This window comes from Sinocyclocheilus anshuiensis, unplaced genomic scaffold (assembly GCF_001515605.1).
Source record: "Sinocyclocheilus anshuiensis isolate Anshui unplaced genomic scaffold, SAMN03320099.WGS_v1.1 scaffold854, whole genome shotgun sequence".
Lineage (NCBI taxonomy): Eukaryota > Metazoa > Chordata > Actinopteri > Cypriniformes > Cyprinidae > Sinocyclocheilus > Sinocyclocheilus anshuiensis.
The window spans coordinates 132,929-151,559 of NW_015539868.1; the positions used below are offsets into that span (position 1 = coordinate 132,929).

An 18,631-nucleotide genomic window follows, 5' to 3' on the forward strand; every position below is an offset into this window, starting at 1 on the left:
AAACATCTCAGGTTACGCATGTAACCATGGTTCCCCGAGAATAGGGAACGAGACGCTACAAGAGCGTTCCCCTAGCGCCCTCTAGAGGACGCAGCGTGGAGTTCCCTTTCGAAAGGGAACTATGACAACTGACTGACCAATAGACCAACAGCAGGTTAAGCAGAAAAAACCTCGATCAGACACAAGGGAACCATAGGGCTGTATATACACATGAACTAATAAATTACCAAGAAACACCTGAAAACAATCAAAACAGGAACATAGGGGACATAAACAGTTAACAATATTATGTACAGGAATACTCATCAAAAAGACATGAAGTAGAACATGAAACATGATAACATAAATTAATGTTCATGTTGTATGCAATTAGTTCAAATTACAGTAATATTCCCTGCTATTTATTTAATGCATTTCAGCTCCTCTGCCAGCTCCTAAAATCACCAGAATGTCACCATCAAGCTCAAAATGTTCCAAACTGTGTTGAGTGACAACTGTTGCATCCCCCAGAAAGGTTACAAATCTCTCCGGGTACAAAGGAAACAGATTATTATCCAGCACCAATGAGTCTGGTCTCAACAAAACTATCTCTCTACCTCTGAAGACTGAGTGTCTGGATGATTTCTACAGCTGTGTGGTCTCAGATTCATTCACCAACCACACTACACATCTCAACTGGATGCTTTGAGGGTGTGATTTAACTCAACATTTCTAAGTTTTATTTAATTAAAAAAACAAACTGACAGATACCAAGGGCCTCATACAGTATAAGTACTGTATGCATAACTTGGCATCAAAACATAGAGTCATCGACACGTCAGGATTTATAAAACATGTACTTGGAGTAAAAATAGGCTAGAGTGAGCCTGACATACACTTAGCCTATGTGATCAATTAAAAAAAATAAATAAATACTAACCTGTGTTAAGCATGAACAACAATTTCACGAGTGTGATATAAACTTCATTCAATAGTGAGATGGCATCTGCTGTGCTGTAATCTATGTTACCTGTAAAATAAGGCAAGCGCAATTTGAGCTCTGTATTCCTAGACCTTTTTTGCAAGACTAAATTCTGTTGGCTGAAAGTCACTCTCTGCACATTTAATAATGAGTCACTTTTGATGTGAACACTGTTACCAAAAATATTATTGTACTATTATTTTAGCATTTTGTAGAATATTGTAGCAGACAAGGTGGTGTTATCGAGCTAATAAACATAGTTTTCATGAACCGATATCTACATAACACGACAGACCAAGTAACTAATTACAGTTGTGACAAGATGAAGGTGTAGTGTTTGCATACTTTGTCATAGATGAAAAGATTTATGTGCATTATTTGTTTTCATGAAACAACAGAAAAATGTTAATACAGTTGATACAGTGCCTGAATGTACAAGAATAATTAGTTTATACTATTTAAATACCAATAAAGTGGATGGATTTAGGCTATATATTTCTATCAATTTTATTTTGATAAACATGACACAATGTAACATTATGGTTATATGAAAATAATTTTTGCTGTCATAAAAACAAATTCATCAGCATCAGCTGAGCTGAATGTCTCAGAATAAAGACGAAACACATGTGATTGTTGTCGTATCTGAATCTGACCAATCGTGAAATAGCTGTTTTGTCATCAGAGCTCGTGCAGTCAAAGCTGGAGAAACTGCCCTTTTTAATGCTGTATTTATTCAGTTCCACAAGAACAAGAGGTATTGCATATTCGTATTATCACATGTGACCCTGGAACACAAAAGCAGTCTTAAAACCAGTTAAACTCTGCGGACCCGGATACGGGTCCAAAATGACGTTAAAAATGTTTATGCTTAATTTACATAGCCTTCCTTATATGGTATCAGCCCATATATGGGTTCAAAAAACAAAAGTGTTGCGTTTATAATTTTTTTCAGTGTATATCAGGTAATTAACCCTAACAAGGGCAAGACCATAAAGAAACATCAAAAAAATTATTATTTGCTATTTTCCATCTTATTGGGACTCAAATAATAAAATTTCATGATTTTATTTTATCTTATTTTTCAGGATACGTCGCCCCTTTGTGGGTATAAATTCACAAAAAAACAGAATACTTGTTACAATATTTTAAACTATTGTAAAACATTTCCCCATAACGTACAGCATTTACAACACAGAGGAAGATGCCCCATTATTAACAACAGTGCATTTACTCTTCAGTTGTAGCATCATTAGATATAAGCACGTTGATGCATCAGCTAAAGAGTTATGTAAATGAGAAAATGTTCCTTTTTATTTTCTGTGTCATAGCACATGTACTTACAAAATATCAAACTTACCTTTGATATCATTCTTATTATTATTTATATAAGTGTCGTTAATTTACATGTAATTAATGTAATGTATTTAATCAACTATTCTATTTAAAATTGTGTTTTGAATAATTTAACAACCAATGGCAGCCAGAAAGGTACATTTATTCTATTAATAATTACATGTTAGCTACACATCCAAACTGAATGATTTCACAATCAAAAATTAAAATGTGGGGCAGAGGGTTTATGGAGGCAGAAAAGTCCGTAATCTTACTATTCTCTGAAATCAATGAGTACAGATTGTTTGTAGCTGCATGATTGTCTATTTTACGATCTTGTTTCTGACGCGTTGTTTGTATTTGAATAGATTGACAATAATACGCAATGGCCATACTTTAAAAAATACACTTGGATATTCCAATCCATTTACTGTCTCCTTTTTTATTCAAAAATTCCAAACAGCAACAAACAATAAAGACTTTTTTTTAAAAAGCATCTAACTACTAAATCCATCGCGACGGCCAAAAAGTTAGTTTGATCTTCTTCATGTCCGGTCACGATGCCGATTCAACAACATAAATACCTTCTGCGCTCTCTAGTGTCTTGAAGGAAAACTACACAACTGAAAATGCCTCCTACAACATAATGCATCTCTTGAACCTGAGCTTTACCCGTTTTAATAACAATCTCTCACTGAATAAGAAACATTAATATAGCAGCATGTCCATATGAATATAAATATAGTTTGATTTTCTAATAAGTATATTCATTGCAATAATTCCAGTCAGTAGGCTATATATGTCACATTTGTTTAGATAGTGTTTCGTTTTGCCTGCTTTGATGCATATCAGTGCATATTTGTAATTTATTTGTCATCAATGGTTGCCACCGGAAAATGTATAACCACCTTAGAGTGTAACATTGTTTACATGGTCCTAGATCTTAGAAAAAAGTAATAAAACGTTACATTTTCAGTTTTGTTAGAGAATCAATCTAATATAATATAAACATCCCATTCCATTTTTATTATTAAAAAAACTAAACAAAGAAATGCACATAAATACCACATGAAAATGCAAATATATGTAAAGTATGAAAAAATAAAACAGAAATAAATGTACAGATTTGTAAGCAACAAATAGCACATACCCCAACTGAGTGCAACATCATATAGCTGAATTTTTGTTTATTGATTTTTAGATTTTTGTTGTTTTATATGAAACATGATTCATCAAATAATGAAATAAATGCTGTTAGGAGATTTATAGATGAATTATGCATATCATGTAGTTTGCCTCAGTCTGTTGACACGAATGAAATGAGCTTTAAGTGGGTGTTCTGAAGACATCAGCATAATACATGAGGTGAAAACAGGAACTATTGTCATGTAATATGAAGAGATTTGAGCAGATCTGTTAATGGTGACACTCCTGAAACAAACCTTACAGGATCATCAGCAGAGTTATCACTTTATTCTGAATGTTTACGGTAGAAACAGATTGAGTCAGGATATAAGCTGAAAGACAACGCCACTATTCCATAATAAAATTATTTCTCACAAAAGAATAAAATGTAAATAATACATCATTACAAATGACACTATCTTTAATTAAAACCGTTTTTTAAGTCATACCACTGCTTTTTTTCTACAAAAGGCACAAGAGATATTGATTTGAGATTATATTGTTTTAACCTCAAACATGTTTATTGTCTTGCAAAAAAAAAAAATCTTTCTATCAAGGAGTTGACCAAATTACAGTACTATTAAATACCGATTCCATCGTCAATATAATCAAGTACTTATGACAGAGACATGAGATGTTTTAATCTATTATTACCTCATAAACGCAAATCTAAGCTACATATACAGCGTATAGCGCAGTTATCCGGATGAGCCTGTGTTATTATTTTCCAGTGTGTTATTGTGGAATAACAAACCACTAGATGGCGCTATTGACGGATCAGAATCGAGTTTTCCAGAGAGCCGTGTAATAATGTGGTAAACTGTAAACTGCCACTTAAAGCTCATTACATTGTTGTAAGACTGAAACAAACCACTTTTGATATAATCAGAAATAATATAGCTTTAACAGCATTTCATTATAGTCGGTGATAAACCGTGTTTCATGTAAAAACAACAACAATTTTAAACTCAGCTACAGTGTTATATGTTGCACATTTATTTCTGAATTTATTCTTCTGATTTGTATGTTTGTGTTTTTTTATTTGTCCATATGGCAAATAAAAGTAAGGATAAAAAATGGATTAAAATGTTTAGAATGTGGATTTGTGGTAGAAACTAAATCAGTAACAGTATCGATTCAGTAACTCGTTTACTTTCACACAGCACACTTTTACGTACACACACGTTTACTTTTACAAATCACACAGCAATTCTTCACTTAAGCGCCTCCCACATAAATTCTCCTTCACTGAAGCTCCTCCCACAGCAGCAGTGCTCCTCCCACAGCAGTTCTCCTTCACTGAAGCTCCTCCCACACAGCAGTTCTCCTTCACTGAAGCCCCTCCCACAGCGGTTCTCCTTCACTGAAGCTCCTCCCACAGCCGTTCTCCTTCACTGGAGCTCCTCCCACACAGCAGTTCTCCTTCACTGAAGCCCCTCCCACAGCGGTTCTCCTTCACTGAAGCTCCTCCCACAGCCGTTCTCCTTCACTGGAGCTCCTCCCACACAGCAGTTCTCCTTCACTGAAGCCCCTCCCACAGCAGTTCTCCTTCACTGAAGCTCCTCCCACAGCAGCAGTTCACTAATAAATGCTGGAATATTCCCCTCTGTCTACAAGTGAAGAGGTCAGAGTTTAAGAACACTGAGAACACGAGAGATCCAGAACCCTGCAGAATGGAACACCAAGAACAAAGAGGTTGCTGTTTGTTTGGGATTCTTCCTTAAAAAGAACTTTGGGAGCATGAAGGTCGTAAAACTTTAATTACTGGTTGTAGTTAGAAAAGTCATATGAGCTGTGAAATAGTTAAAATAGAAAGCAATATATGGGATCCATGAACTGGGTACAGACTGGAGCCTGAAACTGAAATCTTTTTTTATTTTTATTTTTCAACAAATGGTCAGTGAAATGAGATTTGAGAAACATTCATATCGATAATTCATCAAGAGGTCAGAATAAATATTACATGGACTGAATTATTTACATTTCTTTTATACCTAATTCTGAATTTTTTACAACTGTTACTAAACTGTATTTTGTTACATTTGTGCTCAGTCTTTTGTCCTTTCCATTCAAATTTCTCTCTTTCATTTAATTATTATAATGAAATTGAGTCCCCTTTGACCCTACATAGATCAAATAGTTTTGAAAAATGTCAATTTTGAACAAAAGATTCCATTGACATTGTATATAATGAGCAAATACATCATGAAACATCAACCGTGTTTTGTCTTGTCGTGATTCACTACTGTATGCCTATAATGAGTGTTTATATTCAGAATAGTTTATAGTGGGCAGAATGAAAACCACTGAATGACTCGTCATAAACAGAGAGAAGTACACTCTTAAAAATAAAGGTTCTTTATTGGCATCAATGGTTCCATAAATAACCTTTAACATCTATAGAAGCTTTCCATTCCACAACAGGTTCTTATTGGTGTAAAAAGGTACTTTAGATTATTCAAATGTCTTTGACACTAAGAAATACATGGCTCCTTTAAGAACTCTTTACTGATAAGTTCTTTGGGGAACCAAAAATGGTTATTCTATGGCATCACTGAAAAAGTCCCCTTTCGGAATCTTTATTTTTAAGAGTATAACTCCGGCTACAATGCTCTTCCGCAAAACGCATGAAGTTTGTTTATTAACCACTAGAGAGTCAAATGTTACATATGTTTTTTACTTTCCTTTTAGACCTGATGGAAGAGAACGAGGAGAGTGAAGAACTGAGTGAAGCGGAAACATCTTCAAGTTCCTCACATAATGAGAGCAATGTTTTACTGACAAGAGGAGCCAAAAAATCTTTCACCTGCTCTCAGTGTGGAAAGAGTTTCTCATCCAAACGAAATCTTAAACTTCACACGAGAATCCACACTGGAGAGAAGCCGTACTCATGTGATCAGTGCGGGAAGAGTTTTGCACAAAAAGGTAATCTTAAAATACACATGATATCCCACACTGGAGAGAAGCCGTACTCATGTGATCAGTGCGAGAAGAGTTTTGAACGAAAAGGAGTTCTTAAACAACACCTAAAAATCCACACTGGAGAGAAACCGTACCCATGTGATCAGTGCGGCAAGAGTTTCAGACAAAAAGAAGTTCTTAAACAACACCTAAAAATCCACACTGGAGAGAAGCCGTACCCATGTGATCAGTGCGGCAAGAGTTTCAGACATGCCTTCACTCTTAAATTACATCTGCGCACTCACTCTGGAGAAAGACCATTTTACTGTGATCAGTGCGGACAAATGTGTGTTTCAGCATCATCCTTAAAGAGCCACCTGAAAGGTCATACGAAGGAGAAGCCTCACATGTGTTCTTTCTGTGGAAAGAGTTTTAATCAGCTGAGTACTTTACAATTACACCAGAAAAGACACACTGGTGTGAAGGATCACATGTGCTTTGATTGTGGGAAGACCTTTGTTAGATAGAGATGCTGAACTGAGACGGCACCAGAGAGTTCACACTGGAGAGAAACCTTACAAGTGTTCACACTGTGACCAGAGATTCAGTCGGTATGGAAACCTGAAAACACATGAGAAGATTCACAGCAGAAAGAAACCTCACATGTGATCAGCATGGAAAGAGTTTCAGACACATTAAAGGACCAGTATGTAGGATTTTTAGGATTGTACTGAATCAATAAAACACTATAATTCATTCGTAGATATTTGGAAAACAATGCTATAGTCAGTTATTCTACTTTGAAATGCGCGTTCCGTGCCGGAACATCTGTTTTCGTTTTGGTCTGTGTGCCCCTGCCCACTGCCAGTTTATCCAGTATTGTATTTCGACAGCTCGGTTACCAGTTGGCGACAATCACAAGCGACTGTCACAGCATATTTGCAGCCAAGGAAGCAACGACGCGAGGAGGAGGGAAGGGAAAAAAACGTCTCCGATATTTTGAATTTGAATTGGGCTGCACATGCAAAGCATGCAATAACTGTGGCAACTTTAACATTTGAAAGGATGCTATGACAAAGTTATCGCTTTCCTTATTCAAACTGATTTTTTTTCCCATGAATATATGGTTGACCTGAACAATGAAAGCTATATCATACACTCGGAAAATTACAAGCTATATCACACTCATAGACACTAGGGGTGTGACAATACACTTAGCTCACGAGATGAGACAAAATACAGATACTTGGTTCACTAGAACGAGGCAATATTTTAATACTATTTTTAAGACAAAATATTTGCCTTTTAATTACAAAAAGCAAAACAATGCAGTTGTATTTTGAAATATTTTAACTAATCTAGGGCTATAACTAATGATTATTTTGGTAATCAAGTAATCTACTGATTATTTTTAACAAATACCTGCAGAGGGCGCCACCGGCCTGGTGACGTTTCACTTTACAGCGTGATTAAATGATGTTTAAATCCATTTAATTTTAATATTTGGCCACATGCAAACTCAGAAACTTTTGTTGTGAAATCACGATGTACAATAAACGGCATATTTAGAAATAGGTTTATGTATTCTCCTGTGTTGGCAACGGTTTAAATGATTTACGTTACAAATCTAGTGAGATAATACACACTGTTTTCCCAGATGAACGCTAAGCAATTCAAATTCACAGCAAATGCAGAGGAAGGTCACACATACAGTCTTTACTGGTAAATTACAATTAAGAGATAGAGATCATGTGTGAACAGGACCTTTTCAAAAATCCCGGTAAAATTGTTCTGGCAATCATTTCGTTCTTATGGAGATGACGTGATTACTCTGAGCTGTTTATAATCTCCGCTGCTTTTTAATTAGTTTTTCTTTGTAAATAGGCCTATGCGCTAGATGGACATCTTTGTTCATTGCGCCTCGCAGCTTTTTCAAAGTGTCGCGCTTCTCCATTCATCAGGGCTGCGATGCGCGTCTCGTGTTTATAAGAGCAAAAAACTTCTGATTAGCTAGTAATGTTAGTTTGGTTGAGAGTGAAAGATGTACTCCTCTCATACCATTGGTTGGCGAACTCGTGGACTCGAAAGTGATATCAACAAGTTTTTTTTAAATGTAGGATTATTTTTTTCCGCAGCCAAACGCTGCACGCCGGAGATCCAGCACGATGCCGGAGAACTTTAAGCCCTGAGACTATTTAATCAGGCATTTTCTGTAAACCTTCTGTGACATTTTATGTATTGTGAAAAGTGCTATACAAATAAACGTTAACTGGACATTTTTGAATATACCATTTGGGTGTTTGCAAACAGCAATGACATGCATTGTTCCTACATGGAGTAGTTTGATTTTCTAATATCTACACAACAATAAAGGAATTACGTCATTCACGTTACTGACGATGAGAAAGAAACTGGCACTGATCATAAAATCTCATCCTAATGATCATACAGGTAAATGTCAAAATTTAAATTAAGTCTATAAAAGGAATAAAATAAATAGGATTACACAAAATATATAATAGGCTATAATATAATTAACAGATTAACAAAAGGAGAAAAAAAACACTGTGCAACAAGTACAGGCTATGCTCGTTTTTGTGACACTCTTAATGCATTTTATTTATTTTCTTCATGTCTTTATCTGATCACACAGGCGCCTCACACACACACAAACGACATTAGTTCTAGCATTGCCTAACATTTCAGCCATTCATCATCAAACTAAAATGCAGTCAACCAAACATAAAAGTTACACTGTTTATTTTAAAAGGTCCGCTGGAAAATCAGCGTGCAGCGCCCAAACAAACATTTTTGCGCACGTGAAGGATTTTACACGGATATTAGAACATGACTGAAGTATAAAGCCATGTTTAGGCTACATAATGAATAATAGTTGTGCAAACTAATGTTACAAATATGGCAAAAAATAGAAACATTTGGATTCTTGTGGCATGAGACAGGCTCGTGAGCCCAATGCCGTTTCAGTTTTGCTTGACATATTTATATTGTTTATAATGAATGCCACTATAGCCTTTTGTTTTATTTTATAGTTTAAAATATAATTTTACAACTACTTATTTTTCATTCTTGTTCTGTTCTAAATACCGTTCAATTTTAAATATTTGATGTAGAGTGAGCGGAACTAAATAGGCTGTTTACATTTACCAGTATTTTAATTATATATATATATATATATATATATATATATATATAATATTAATGTAGCCTAATTGTTTGCAATTACAAGGTTAACGGGTGTTTTTGGAGTAAGATCAATTTCTCTTTAGCGAGATTACTTCCTCTTTTTGGCCGGGTTTCGGTTCTTTGAGTCGTAAACTCTAGGGGCGAGGCTTCTAAACCGGGGTGTTTTTAGGGGGCGTGATATTCAAATGATGATTGTTTTCTGCCACCATATTTATCAACATGCGATCATTCGTACGATGAAATTGGCGGCATACGAATGTTTCATGAATCACACGTGAACTCTTTCGTAAGTTGATTTGTGCGCAGGGATCTGCGCTTGTTTCTACGTTAGATTGATAAATGAGGCCCATTGACTCTCACACTACACAAACTGTTGCATGTCACCCCGGACTACATTTCCCATCATCCATTGCACTGATTACACACACAGCTGCAACCAATCAAACACCCCACACAAGCCATGGACTTCCTCTTCCTCACTGCAGAGTATTGTCTGCATTAATCTCTCTTCTAGCGATAGCAACATTGCGGAGCCATTTCGAGTTTCCTGCGTTTAAGTCTAGTTTAGTCCTGTTCATTTCCTGATTCATTCTTGTCTTGATCCTTGCCTGGTTAGCTCTTCTTGTCTGTTTCTCTGCCTGCCCTGGAATTATCGCCTGTCTGTTGGATTACCCGTTTGCCTTGCCCCCTGGATCACATTCGCCGCTGATCGACCCTCGTCTGTTTACTGGACTACTCGTGTGTCTTGCCCGTGCCATACCTGTTTGCTGATGTTCGACCCTGCCTGTTGTTTACCATGCCTTTAAATAAAGCTTTGCATATGGATCCGCACGTCTCTCTCAGTCACCTCGTTACAGGTGCCAACTAAAAGAGCACAACACAAAACATCACAAACGTGACTGTGAAAATATGATTAACTGCATTGTGTCACTCAGGGAGAATAATTTATGACTGTTAAGCGTTTTCCTGATGCTGATGCTTTTTCAATATTTTCAGCGTTTATCGTGTTCTTTCATGACTTTATCAGCCATACAGACTGATTAAACCTATACCTCCTAGTCTCAACAACAACAAAAAAATCAGTAGGCTTCTAAAGCAATTGGGTCTGGTTACCTTTTGTTGTTATGGTAATTTGTTCCTCTTCTACTCACTGGCATACTCCCATTCTCACATATTTAATTGGATGCTTTGATAACAACAATGTATGAAATGCTCTCAAGTTCAGGCTGCATACTCAGTGCCGCCTACTTAATCCTGTTCTGCACACACACAGTTCAGTCATTAATGGAAGTGACAACCACATTCAGCAACCGAATTAACTGAAAATGAGAATTCGAAGTGAACTAAACAACTAGTTGTTAATGACATATTTATTCATGTTTTAGAATTGAGTTAAACACTGCAACATGAACATGGAGGACCCTTAAAATACCACAGCTTTTTGCAGCATACATATTTATTGATAATCGCAGTCAAACATTACAAGGTCGACAGCCAGCATAAACAATAGTGGAGAAAATAGGCAATGGGTCAGGAATAAAAAAATAGCAAACAGTTCAAGATCAAAACACAGAATAGACAATCCACGAAGACCACTCAGAAATGACCACCGTAGCAGATCAAGACTTCGCAATAAACTCAGTGAATGTGCAGCTCAAATAGTGCGTGTGTAATGTGATGCAGGTGTAGGTGTAATCAGTCCCAGGTATGAAAGGCTTATGGGTAATGGAGTCCGGATAGAAAAGTCAATATTTGTGTGACGGCTCCCTCTGGTGGTGAGAAGAAAGTGGTGCCGGAGCCTCACTTGTAACAAGAAGCTACTTTATATAAGAATACTTTATATCATAAGAGAAAAAAAATATTGTTCTTTTGGGAGAAACTCTTTGAGAGGAGAAAACCTTTGAGTTAATCTTGAATATGCTGGTCCTGAAGATGCACTTTATTCACTTTGTCCCGTCAGTCATTGTGGCTGGTTAAGACAGAATTTTATGGAATAGAGCTTTTATTGCTCGACATATTATTGTGTCAATTTGGTGAGGATACAACATCACCCTCGAAGTGCAGGACCTGAACATGAACTACTTACTGTGATTTCAGACATTTGTTTTTTGTATGACGGAGTAGAGCAGATAATTGAGTGAAACTTTTCCCACATGGGGAGCAGTGATACGGTTTCTCTCCGGTGTGGATCCTCATGTGTTTTCATACGTCCTGACTGATTGAATCTCTGGTCACAGTGTGAACACTTGCAAGGTTTCTCTCCAGTGTAAACTCTCTGGTGCTGTCTCAGTTCAGCATCTCTAACAAAGGTCTTCCCACAATCAAAGCACATGTGATCCTTCACACCAGTGTGCATTTTCTGGTGTAGTTTTAAACCACTCAGCTGTGAAAAACTCTTTTCACATGAAGAGCACATGTAAGGCCTCTCCTTCGTATGAATTTTCAGATGGCTCTTCAGGGAACTTGAACAAGAAGAGTTTCTTCCACACTCATCACATGTGTATGGCTTCTCTCCAGTGTGGATTTAAAAAAAATTGATTTCAGTCTGTGAGCGATTCAAATCACAAGTTCTGGCGTGATGTTTCTGCTCCGCTTCACTCAGATCTTCACTCTCTTCCATCAGGTCTAAATCGAAAGTAAAAAAGGTTTCATTTTCAATATCATGAATTTAAAGTCAGAACTGTAAAGGGAAAGTACATTTGCTACACACATTTACGATTTGATGATTTTTCTAAATCTAAATTAATTATGTGTCCCTGGAACTTCACATGAATTGAGTGCAATGATCTTCTGATTATTATTTTAAAAACATTATGTTCACAAATCCCATGATTTTGTAGTGAGAACTATTAAGTGTTTAATCAACTTAATATTTAGCAAATGTACTATTAACATTAATAACTATATAATGAAGCCATAACTTTGAACTCATAACTATTAGGCTATATTTCCAGTCAACTATCTAAAGACTTTTTAATTAGCTAATTTTACTAGTAATAATATTGTTAACTCAGTCTTGTTTTCCTCCTTTTATAAAACTGATAAGACTCCCCTATGGTGAAAATCAAGTTTTAAACATTGTTTATATGTCCATCTGATGTTTTTAATATGCTTTAAGACAAACCATGTGCAAATGTTTGTGCCCTGTTCCTAACGTCACCAACAAGTAAGCATGAGTGCAATTAAATTAAAACATTAACCTCAACATGAATTTATTAAGTATATAATTTTGAATATAGAAATATTAAATGATTGAACAGAAAATATATTTTTAAAATTAAACTAAAACTGCCAGTAGGTGGCAGCAAGTCACTGATTGTATCACTGAATCATTCATTCAATTGATTCATTCGAACGGCTGATTCATTCAGGAACAAAGTTCGTGACTGTCTTTATGAATGGGTAATTGAATCATTGACTCACTAGATTAGTTTAAAAACGCAGTTCATTCATAAACAAAACACCGCTGTGTTTGAATGGAGATGCGCAGCGGCTCAGCTGTTACTTTGTTTGAAACGATTTTCGTTGACGAAATAGAGCAAAATAAGGCAATAGTGTTGTAGTCAGACAATATCAGTCACTTATTATTAACTTATTGTTTAATGAACTGTTGTATTAAATCAACATCACATTTGCAAACTCCCTTAATAATCATTAAAAGCTGTCACTCATCTTAATTCATCACGATCTCTCAAAACTCTATTATAATCAACGAAGCTCCTTACACTGCACAATGAATCTCTTATTTACACTCTGTCTACACTTTGTTTGTTATAATGAGAGGATACGACTGTGATACATTACTCAACGCTGCAAAAACACGTTGTAATTACGTTAAAAACCTAATATGCTGATCGGGTCAGTCGCACAGGTGCTCCTAAATATTTTTTCATAGTCGCACGCAGTAGTTTTAATTTGCAAATGCAACTGAAATGGTCGCACTGTAGAGTCCTGGCCTAGCGTCTATGGTGTTTCGAACGCTTTGAAACAGTGAATCATTTTGCGAAGCAATTGGTTCAACTGATTCGAAGCTTTGAAAAGCTTAATTTCTCCCATCACTAGTTTAGGCAGGACTTGGCTAGAAATAATCAACCCCGCTAACAATTTTTGGTTCCCAGAACGGGTTTGTTTTTGGTTAGCCAGGAAAATGTTCTTAATGAAGAATTGAGAATAAACACCAACCTCTTTTTTCTTGGTGTTCCATTCTGCAGGGTTCTGGGTCACTCGTGTTCTTTCATGAACTGTGTCTTCTTCACTTGTAGGCTGAAGGGAATATTCCAGCAACAACACTACCTTTATTTAAAACAGTTTTTAGATACGGTAGTCATACTACTAATAAGCACTTGTTACGGTAGGCATTTCTCTGTTTGGGAGTATAGCTTATATCTGGTCTCTTCCATAATTTAACAGATTCACTCCTAAAATACCTGCAAGGGGCTTCAACATCTCCATCAATGTCCTCTCAGTTTGCTCCCAGACTAGCGACTTTTAGTCAGATTTGTTTGTTATTTATTATCACAATTTATTTACTACTTATGTTAATGCGTATCAGTATTTATGTTATGTTATATTATAGTAAAGTTTTGAAAAAAGTTCTGGCAATCCAGGATGGGGAGAAGTGGAAAAATCATTTACAAGAGTTATATAGCTCACATGAAATGAAAACATTCCTTGGGTGTGAAAGTCCTCTATATTGCATTTCAATAGCTCCAGTTTCTCCTCATTCATGAGGCTGATGTCTTCAGATCAGCTGTAAACTGACACTTAAAGCTCATTACATTGGTGTAAGACTGAAACTAAAGCATTTCATTATAGTCATTATAGTTCTTGTAAAAACAACAAAATTCTAAAAACCAGTGATCAAAAACTCACCTACAGTGTTAGATGTTGCTTCCAAATTTGTACATTTATTTCTGAATTAATTCTTCTTTTTTACTCTACCACTAATTGTGGTATTTATTTGTATGTTTCTATATATTTTTTGCCTACTTGTTCATACGGACAAATAAAAGTCAGGATAAAAAATTGATTAAAATGTTTATATCAGATACATTAGAAATACATAGAATGTGAATTTGTGGTAGAAACTAAATCAGTCACAGTATTGATACAGTAACTTGTTTACTTTGGATTTTGGCAAATCACACAGCAATTCAACTTCACTGAAGCTCCTCCCACACAGCAGTTCTCCTTCACTGAAGCTCCTCCCACACAGCAGTTCTCCTTCACTGAAGCTCCTCCCACAGCAGTTCTCCTTCACAGAAGCTCCTCCCACAGCAGTTCTCCTTCACGGAAGCTCCTCCCACACAGCAGTTCTCCTTAACTGAAGCTCCTCCCACAGCAGTTCTCCTTTACTGAAGCTCCTCCCACAGCAGTTCTCCTTCACTGAAGCTCCTCCCACAGCAGTTCTCCTTCACAGAAGCTCCTCCCACAGCAGTTCTCCTTCACGGAAGCTCCTCCCACACAGCAGTTCTCCTTAACTGAAGCTCCTCCCACAGCAGTTCTCCTTTACTGAAGCTCCTCCCACAGCAGTTCTCCTTCACTGAAGCTCCTCCCACAGCGGTTCTCCTTCACTGAAGCTCCTCCCACAGCAGCAGTTCACCAATAAATGCTGGAATATTCCTATCAGTCTACAAGTGAAGAGGTCAAAGTTTGAGAAAGAACACTGAGAACACGAGAGATCCAGAACCCTGCAGAATGGAACACCAAGAACAAAGAGGTTGGTGTTTGTTTGGGATTCTTCCTTAAAAAGAACTTTTGGAGCATGAAGGTCATAAATCTTTAATTACTGGTTGTAGTTTAGATTTAGTGGTTGTTGTTAGAAAAGTCATATGAGCTGTGAAATAGTTAAAATTAGAAGTTAAACAACTTCTAATGTTGTTGGCAGAGAGGGCACAGTTGCCGTTAATATCAGTTCATTATCCCCGTCACTCAAAAACCAAAAAAAGCCCAGGACTTGCATAAAGTTGGCTTGACGTTAGATGTTGGATATTCTCAAATTTAGGGACCGTCTCTAAAGTTGCAAACGACATTGGTATATACTTTTCTGTCTTCAATAGCATCTAAAGAGAATGACTTACGCATCCCATATTAATCATTCTCAGTGCTGTGAAACATAAGTGAAAAGTGTACAGTGGGCATTTTACTGAGAACTCGTGCACAACTAAAAACAGCTGTGGATCATCATAGTAAAAACAACAACATAGTCACATAGTTTTTCCACAGCACTGTGAATGCTTAACAGGTTGTGTTCAGTAAGTAGGTGAAAGATGATAGTTGTTTGTGTTGTCTCACATTGTGTTTTGTCTATGATTATGAATAATGCAGAAAACCAACCCAGTCCAAAAGGTTCACATCCGTTTTCTTGCCACTAGTGTGAACACTTGGGAATGTCTGTGGGCCTCATAAACCACAAATACCAATGTGTGTATGTGTGTTAATATTATGCTTATTCAATTTTATTTACTGGCATTAATACAGTTGTATAGAAAAACATTGCATGCTAAAATACATTACATGTAGTGTATATATTTTGGGAGGGGCGCCAACCATGATCTCCCATACCCCTGTCCAGTTGATCCCCGTCCCACCAGAGTAAAGCTGTAACAACTAGCAGACCCCCGATGTGCACACACGGCCTACAGGCCTTGATCGTTAGCACCTTTGTGCCTTTAGGAATTCCAAATGGCCCTTTTGGTAAGAAAGAGATGGTTGGAATAAAAACAAATGTCTTTGATCATTCTCAGCCTTACAAGAGAAGAGGTCAGGACAAATATGACCTGAACTGATTTATTTACAATCCTTATATACCGGATTCAGAATTTACAACTGTGTTAAGCTTTTGAACATGTTTAAATACATTTTGTTATTTCAAAATTCCTTATAATTAGTGCTGTCAAACGATTAATCGCGATTAATTGCATTCAAAATAAAAGTTTTTGTTTACATAATATATGTGTGTGTACTGTGTATATTATTGTGTATATATAAAAATAAAAGTTTTTGTTTACATAATATATGTGTGTGTGTGTGTATACTTATTGTGTATATATAAATACAAACACAAACAGTATATATTTTGAAAATGTTTACATGTATATATTTATATTTTTAAATATAAATATATTTAATATATAAACATAAAATTTTTCTTATATATATACATGCATGTATTTGTATTTATGTATACATTATAAATATACACAGTACACACTCATTATATTATTGTAAACAAAAAACTTTAATTTTGGATGATTAATCGTTTGACAGCACTACTTATAATATTGTATTGCTTTTGTCTGCTGTTACATTTTTACTCGCTGTTATGTCTTTTCCATTCAAATTTCTCTGTTTTGGATGGAATTTTTTTGTTCAAAATGTACAAAATGTATATAATCCATCTTTCAAACCGTGTTTTGTCTGTATGTTTATAATAAGTGTTTATATATTCATAATGTGAATGGGCAGAACGACAACCACTGCGTGACTCGTGTGATCTACAGAAACAGAGAGAATGTTCTTACGCAAAATGCATGAAGTTTTGTTTATTAACCACTAGATCGCCAAAAGTTACATACGTTTTTTTATTTCATTTTAGACCTGATGGAAGAGAACGAGGAGAGTGAAGAACTGAGTGAAGCGGAAACATCTTCAAGTTCCTCACATAATGAGAGCAATGTTTTACTGACAAGAGGAGCCAAAAAATCTTTCACCTGCTCTCAGTGTGGAAAGAGTTTCTCATCCAAACAAAGTCTTAAACGTCACATGAGAATCCACACTGGAGAGAAGCCGTACTCATGTGATCAATGTGAGAAGAGTTTCACACAAAAAGGAAACCTTAAGATTCACATGAAAATCCACACTGGAGAGAAACCATACTCATGTGATCAGTGCGAGAAGAGTTTTGCACTAAAAGATTACCTTAATAGTCACATGAAAATCCACACTGGAGCGAGGCCGTATTCATGTGATCAGTGCGGGAAGAGTTTCACACGAAAAGACCACCTTAAGCATCACATGACAATCCACACTGGAGAGAAACCGTACTCATGTGATCAGTGTGGGACCAGTTTTGCAGTAAAAGCAAACCTTCAAATGCACATGAAAATCCACACTGGAGAGAAGTCGCACACTTGTGATCAGTGCGGGAAGAAATTCAGAGAAAAAGGAGTTCTTAAACAACACCTAAAAATCCACACTGGAGCGAAGCCGTACCCATGTGATCAGTGCGGCAAGAGTTTCAGACATGCAAACACTCTTAAATCACATCTGCGTTCTCACTCTGGAGAAAGACCATTTTACTGTGATCAGTGCGGGAAAATGTGTTCTTCAGCATCATCCTTAAAGAACCACCTGAAAGTTCATACAAAGGAGAAGCCTCACATGTGTTCTTTCTGTGGAAAGAGTTTTCGTCAGATGGATAATTTTAAATTGCACCAGAAAAGACACACTGGTGTGAAGGATCACATGTGCTTTGATTGTGGGAAGACCTTTGTTAACAATGCTGAACTGAAACGGCACCAGAGAGTTCACACTGGAGAGAAACCTTACAAGTGTTCACACTGTGACCAGAGGTTCAGTCGGTCAGCACATATGAAAACACATCAGAAGATCCACGCTGGAGAAAACCCTCACATGTGATCAGTGTGGGAAGAGTTTCACTGAAAATCCACAACAGAGACTCTTAAATCTGCCTTTTCATTGTGGAGAAAGACTATTTAACTCATCAAGTAGTTCAACTTTCTTTGGGCATTATCCCTGAAGAAGCACCTGAACGATTATACAAAAGAAAAGCCTCATGTGGAACTTTTTTTGTAGACAGGTACTTTAAAATTACAACAGAAAAGACAGTGTGTGAAGAATTATGTGTTTTTTGATTGTATGAAGACTTTTACTACAGATGATGAACTGAAACGGCACCACACTGTGTGTTAACACTAGACTGTAGTAACTCAACTCAAATTAAGGTTTTAAGTTGATTTTGACAATTAGGCTAATGTTGTATTGTGGTGAGATAATGAGTAATGATAACACCTTTAACATCTG

General features: G+C 36.4%; 1 pseudogene; it reads left to right on the forward strand.

Moving 5' to 3' along the window:
* The first annotated feature begins 5,155 nt into the window (after nucleotides 1–5,155).
* Nucleotides 5,156–18,388, forward strand: LOC107685026 (zinc finger protein draculin-like; annotated as a pseudogene).
* Nucleotides 18,389–18,631: the final 243 nt, after the last annotated feature.